The sequence below is a fragment of the Bos grunniens genome, chromosome 22 (genome assembly GCF_055505025.1).
Source record: "Bos grunniens cultivar Pamir isolate PY7600 chromosome 22, Bosgru_T2T1.0, whole genome shotgun sequence".
NCBI classification, from domain to species: Eukaryota; Metazoa; Chordata; class Mammalia; order Artiodactyla; family Bovidae; genus Bos; species Bos grunniens.
Window position 1 is genome coordinate 55,080,733 of NC_141186.1, and position 7,197 is coordinate 55,087,929.

The 7,197-nt window shown below is 51.2% G+C and overlaps 1 long non-coding RNA gene across 1 annotated transcript in view; it reads right to left on the minus strand.

Annotated features, from left to right (window-relative positions):
* The window catches only part of LOC147348658 (uncharacterized), a 108,436-nt gene extending 102,767 nt beyond the window's left edge, over positions 1-5,669 (minus strand). Inside the window, exon 1 of the long non-coding RNA XR_015151811.1 lies at positions 5,571-5,669. This is a non-coding gene — a long non-coding RNA (uncharacterized LOC147348658). The remainder of the gene's footprint in view (positions 1-5,570) is intronic.
* Positions 5,670-7,197: the final 1,528 nt, after the last annotated feature.

Below are 7,197 nucleotides of genomic sequence, written 5' to 3' on the forward strand. Positions count from 1 at the left end.
CCGAGAGTTTACCACTTAGTAAATGTATGTAAATATTTGTTAAAATTCAACAAAATTAACCTAGGTATAAGTGAGAAGGGGAAAGTATTTGCCAGATCTGTTGTTGCCCCAGATTTTCTGTTTCTAATTTAGGCGAACTCCATGTTTATTTGTTGTGATTAACATTACTATCAATAGCCCAGTGAGAAGTCCATCTTTCCTACCTGTAGCAATTAGGTAAGAATGTGCGTGCTCGATTGCTCAGTCCCGTCTGACTCTTTGCAACCCTATGGACTGTAGCCCACAAGGTTCCTCTGTCCTTGGGATTTCCCAGGCAAGAATACTGGAGAGGGTTGCCATTTCCTTCTCCAGGGGATCTGCCTGACCCAGGGTTCAAACCCATGCCTCCTGCATCTCCCACATTCCAGGCGGATTCTTTCCAACCAAGCCACCAAGGAAGCCCTAGGTAGGCACGGAGTTACTCTATAACTCTGTGTGTAAATACTATTTACCCGTTTTACAGAGGAGGACTCCTGAGCTCACTGAGGCGACGGGACTTGTTCGAGGACACATAACTGGTAAGTGGCAAAGCCAGGATTCAAATACAGCACACAGACCTCTGACTCGCATCTCATCGGTGATGCCCAAGCTCCTGCTAATGGAGACAGGCTACTGGAGGCCCGGGCTTGGGGAGAGAAGGTCGCTGCCAGGGGGCTGCTGTGGACACGGTGTGACAGACCACGCAGAGTGGCCTCTACTCCTGCCCCCCACAGGAGAATTTTGGACTTCATGTACCCCATGAAAAACAGGCTCTGTCTCCTTAAAGAAGAGTACAGGCCCCCTCTATTCTGGCAAGAAGGAGTCAAAGTGGCTCCATGTGAAATACAACTTCAGGATTAAAACTGCAGAACACTCTTTGGAAGGTACTAGAAGATTTAACATGGCTTGCTGTCTATTTCCCAATTTGCTTCTTACAGAAGTTTCAGGAAGGCCATATTTCTCACCCTAAGTGGTTTGTGCCCAAAGCTAAAACATCGTACCACATCCAGTAGAGAGAAGGGACCCTGAAGTTAATGTGAAGCAGGCCCATGAGGTCTCCCACTTGGATCAGGAGACTTGGGTTCAAGACCTGGCTCAGCCACTATCTTGCCGTGTAACCTCAGGAAAGTCCTTTCCTTCTCCGTGCCACATGAGCAGGGTTGTTGTCCAGTATCTCAGTTGCGTCCCACTCTGCGACCTCATGCACTGCAGCACACCAGGGTTCCCTGTCCTTCGCTATCTCCCAATTTGCTCAAACTCACGTCCATCGTGTCAGCGATGCCATCCAACCACCACTGAGCAGTGGGGCAGTGGCCAAAGGCTGCAACCAGTCCGAAGACGACTTTTTGTCGTTGGCGCAGAGACAGTTTTAAAAATTAGCAAACTTAGGGCTTCCCTGGTGGTCCAGTGGTTGAGAATCCGTCTCGCAATGCAGGGGATATGGGTTCAATCCGTAATCCGGGAAGATCTCACCTGCCGCAGGGCAACTCAGCCCACGCACTGCAACTACCGAGCCGAGCTTCAGAGCCCATGCTCCGAAACAAGAGAAGTCACTGCCCTGAGAAGCCCGCAGACCGCAACTAGAGAGTAGGCCCTGCTCGCCACAACTAGGGAACACCCACAGGCAGCAGTGAAAACCCAGCGCAGCCAAAAGATAGATAAATAAAGAAATAAATATTTTAATTAGGAAACTTACATATAAGAGTGCAGATTTCTGGATTTTCTTAAAATCGGGAATACCTGGCTCCTGAATCTCAGCCTCCCACAAGGAGACCTAAGTTCCCTTACAGACACCGCAGTCCCCAGTGCTCCTCACTGTTTCGCCCCTCCCCTCCCTCACCTTCACACAGCCTGGCACCGGTCTTGCCCTGAGGACATTTGAGTTTGCCATCCATGGGGTCAGCATCCTCTGTGCACCCTGTAAGCACTAACATTTCCTGGCTTCAGTGGCATTCCCCCACCTTAGCTGTCATTATTCTGAGGCCCCATGGGAAGAGGGACCCCACCTCTTCACCCTGGTTACCCCAAGACCCAGGACATGGCAGGTGCATCCCAACGTTTCTGATGACTTCTGAGACAGAGGCAACTGTGGAAAGAGTCCTGCATGAGCCAGGGGGCCTGGCCTCGAGCTCTGCCCTGCCACAGAGGGACATCTGACTCAGAAGAATCCCTGTCTGTCTCCTGGGCTTCTCTTTTCACCTCTTAAGAGGGTGGGCCAGCTCCGCCAGGCCCCTTGTAGGTGGCTCAGGTGAGAAGGTCCTCCAAAGGTCTGGCCTCTGAGGTCCTGGCTTGGTGCCCCCAGGGTCACTAGGCACTTGCGCTGTGACAGTCCAGTGGACCTGCTGCCGCTGCTCCCCCGACCGGCTCTCCTGTGCCCCCCTCCCCATGTTGGCTGGCCCGAGGGGCTCAGCACTGCCCCAGAGCCTGGCCTTGCTGGGGGCTGTGGGCTCCTGGGGAAATACGGGCACTCCAATGCAGGGAACAATGTCTTTGTATGACTACTGACTGGGTTCCCAGAGACTCGGGCTAAGTCAGGGCTCCTTTGAAATGAAAATGATAAAAGACAAGGATGTGCCGAGGCAGGGTAGGACCCGCGGCCCCAGGCCATATGGCACCCGGTTCCTTCCTGACTCAGGAGACCTTCCACTATCAGGTACATATTACTTTAGTACTCTCAGTTATATATTCTGTTGTTTAGTTGCTAAGTTGTATCTGACTCTTTGTGACCTCGTGGACTGTAGCCTGCCAGGCTCCTCTGTCCATGGGATTTCCCAGGCAAGAATACTGGAGTGGGTTGCCATACCCTAGGGCATCTTCCTGACCCAGGAATCAGACCCTCTGCTTCTGCATCTCCTGCATTGGCAAGCGGGTTCTTTACCACTGAGCTATCAGGGAAGCCCCATATATTCTGTTACCTGCAATCAAAATGCTCCTTCTTGATGCTCAAGGCAAATGAGGCCATGTGCCTGAATTATGGCCAACTCCCCGTTGCCTGGTGGTGGTGGCTACGTGTGAGACCCTGGTTTCTGCGGTTTTAGTGTCTGCCACAGCACCATATCCCAAGGTGACCTCGTTGGGCTCTCTCGCCCAACTTAGCCTGGGAGACATTACCAGCCTCCCCCCAACCCCACTCAAGAAGTGCCCTTTCCATGGCCTCTCACAGATGCACAAAGCTAGTCCCCAACCCCAACCAACAGAACAATCTCTCTAATGTGAAATAGACCCAGGACCTTCTCTTTGTGGCCTTGAGGAAACATATCTTTTTGGGGCACAGTGACATTAAAAAAAGACAGAGCACAACCCTTTGGGAGCCTCCAATCATGGGTTTTGAAGGCTGAGAGAGTCCAGCCCAGGCCATTTGGGTCATCCTCCTGCCTCCAGAGGGATGGCCTGTCGCCTCCAAGGAAGAGAAGCATAGGACTGCCTTATGCACCGTGACCCCATGTCTGGCCAGCCTGGCCACCCAGAAGGACTCTTTCCCCCAAGTACCTCCCCTTTGAGTCCCCACAGCACCACGGGAATCCCCTGAATCCACGGGAGCATGCCATGCCTCGAGTGTGAGGCTCTGGCCTCTGCCAACAGGCAGACTGCTCCACTCTTTCTCGGACCAAGTTTCAGAGTACTGTCTTGAGGGGCAGCTCTGCTGGGGCAGCCCCATCACAGGGGCAGCCAGGGCTCAGAGGTCTGAGCTGGGTGTCAGGGAGCCACAACAGCATGTTACTCAACTCAAGGCTGTCACAGAGGAAAGGGAGACGACCTCTTCAGCGTGGTTTCAGGGACCCTTGAGTGGAAACTAGAGGGGGAAGGCCCTGTGGGACAGAGAACAGGGCCTTCTAACATCCACAGGATCACCAGGCGAGTGTCCATCCACAGGAAGTGGTGAGTTCTCACTTGCTCTCGTCTGTGGGAGGCGATGGGGAGTGATGAGAGCTGAGAGCTTACAGAGTGGCTGTGACTCAACTCACAGTTGTCCGAGCTTCTAACTTTTCAAGAGAAGCTGGAAATTCAGGTTTTTCCATGACATCTCTCAGTGTGGGAATTCAGAAAGCTAATTCCAGTAAAAAACAAAAGGTGGGATAACGCAAAGTATATAGAATTGAACATGCATGCACGGCATTAGCCTGAAGACCTCCATTGGGAGGCTCTGAGTCGAGAGTTTCAGGGTTCAGGAAGGTTGCAGGTCAAGCAAACAAGAAGCAGCTCTAAAATCCACTCGCAGAGCTCTTCCCTCCACCACCAACACTCTGAGGACACCAGGCAATACGACCTCCTTTAGGCTAGAGTACGGTGCACGGTGTATGAGGTCAGATGTATGGTGGTGAGTTTCTCCATCTTACCCCTGGGCCATTTCCTCCTGTGTGTGCACACTCTGAAGCCCACCCCATCCACTCTCCCGCCCTCTCCTATGGTCTGAGCACTTGGGATGCAGGACAGATAGGAACCGGACGCTGCTTTCAGTACAGTCTGCCGTGATTTGGCCTTGGTGGGAAATTTCCCTGGCTCCTCGTAGGTAGCACTTTGCACACAGCAACAGCACAGCACCCGTGGGGGTCCTCCCACAAGGCCCTGCTCATCCCTGACAAGGACAGCACCCTCTCAGTCGTCTTCATCAATCCCTGCCGGCTCTGTGGGCAAGACCGGCCTCTGCAAACAGCCCCCTGGGGGTGTTTCACTCAGCACTTCCCGCCTCAGCTCAAAAAGATTCCTGCAGTGAGGGAGGCTGTGGCGGTGACACCGAGGGTCACTCCCAGGTCTTCCTGCTGGGCCTCCTGGGACACGGGCGAGGCGGGAAGGGGAGAAGGACCTCAGGGCCACCCAAATTAAAGCCTTGGGCCCCAGAACTTGAACCTGTGCCCAGAGACACAAAACATGCCACTTAGCAACTGGGTGACTGCCCGCAGTTTCAGCCTCTAAGAAGGGGATAAAACCCTCGGTCTGCTGAGCCCATGGGGGCAGGATGTGGACAAGCCAGATGCAGGAGTGCTATTCCAATGTAAAGGTGATTTCCCCTTCCACCGCCCGTGGTGTGGCCACTGGTGTCAGTAAAGAGCTGCTTCGCTCACCCCAACGCTCCCTGCCTCTGAGAGCCAGGGATGAGACAGACAGGAATGAGAGGTGACAGTGGTGGAGGCTGGACCACCCTCCAGGAGATCCACAGGACCACCCTCCAGGAGATCCACAGGACCTGCAGGACTGGCTCTGTGACCACGCCACCTTTCTTGGCTGGAGGAGGCTGGGAAGATGAGCTCACTCAGGCAGAGGGGCCCAGGTGCTTATGTCCCCAGGGAGACTAGAAAGAACATCTAGAAACAGGATTGTCTTAAAAGGTGAATCTGGCCTATTGCCTCCCTGATTTAAACTGCTCAGGGGGACTTTCACTTCCAGTCAATATGCAGTAACAGAGACCAGTTACTCTTGTGGCTGTGAAGAACAAAAAGTGGGCAAAATATGCAAAAGAATAATTGGTCTGCCACTTTACATCATACAATGACAGACAGAGGTAACCAAAAGATGAGAAATAAGAGGTAAGCCCAGTGACTGCCCCAGCTTACCGCCTTGAGAAGTTTCCAGATCATGGGGGAACCCAGGTAGAAACTGGTAGACTCCTTGAGTGGAGGAGATGGAGCTGAGGATCCAGGACAGAACCCTGGAGAGACAAGAGGAGGTGTGGTGAGATCTGGAGATTGCAGAGGGTACCCTGCAGTATGCAGCTGAGTATCAATCTGGCCTGTGTGTGAGGACACTACTTAGGGCCGAGGCAAGAACCACCCGAAAGGACTACAGAGAACAACGCCTGACACTCAGGCAGGGCTGGAAACAGTGTCTGTAGCCATCAGCCAGACTGGCAAAACCCTCAGGATTCATGGGACACTCAGTCAAGTACTCAGGGCAATACTTAGCTCCAAACTGAGCACTGTTCTGGTTGCATCAAACAAATACTCAAAGCAAGGCTCAAAAGGATCTACTGTTCTACTCAAAACTGCTTCCAAGTAGCTTAACTGCATCTCAGACAGAGCTCAAAGATATTGAGAGGAAACAAAAACATCAAGCACCCAAGAAGGTAATACACAGTATCTGCTGCTGCTACTGCTGCTAAGTCACTTCAGTCGTGTCCGACTCTGTGTGACCCCATAAACGGCAGCCCACCAGGCTCCCCCATCCCTGGGATTCTCCAGGCAAGGACACTGGAGTGGGTTGCCATTTCCTTCTCCAATGCATGAAAGTGAAAAGGGAAAGTGAAGTCACTCAGTCATGCCCGACTCTTCGAGACCCCAAGGACTGCAGCCCACCAGGCTCCTCCATCCCTGGGATTCTCCAGGCAAGAACACTGGAGTGGGTTGCCATTTCCTTCTCCAATGCATGAAAGTGAAAAGGGAAAGTGAAGTCACTCAGTCATGCACAACTCTTTGCGACCCCAAGGACTGCAGCCCACCAGGCTCCTCCATCCATGGGATTCTCCAGGCAAGAGTACTGGAGTGGGGTGCCATCGCCTTCTCTGTATCTGGAACCCAATAAAAAAGTATCAGGTATGCAAAGAAGCTGGAAACTATAAACATACTGAGAAGGTAAAGCAATCAAAAGCAAAGGTAAAGCAATCTGACCCAGGCCAGATCCAGATGTCAGAATGAACAGACAGGGTTGCAGTAACAGTTATTATAACTGGATACCATGTGTTTAGGAAGGTAAGCAGAGAGAAAGAAGATATTTAAAAAGAGACAGGTTTAACTTCCAGAGATGAAAACTACAATGTGTGAAAAGAAAAACACACTGGATGAGACCAACAGCAGATTAGAGAGTGTGAAAGGAAAGATTAATGAACTTGAAGACAGCAGTAGAAACTAAAAGGAAATACAATGAGAAGAGAGAAGAAAAAAGAAAAACAACAGAACAGAACAGAGCATCTGTAAGCTGTGAGACAACTTTAAGTGGCCCAATATTTGTGCAACTAGATCCTTCAAAGCCGAGGAGAAAGGGGTGGGAATGCAACAAAATATTTGAAGAAATAATGGCTGAAAAATTTACAATATTTGATGAAAACTATAACCATACACACTCAGAAGCCTAACCTAAGGGATCCCAAGCACAAGCCACATAAAGAAAACAAAATCAAGTTTCTCAAAACATGTGATAAAGAGAAAAATCTTTAAAGTAGCCATAAAAAAATAGATGCATAATATA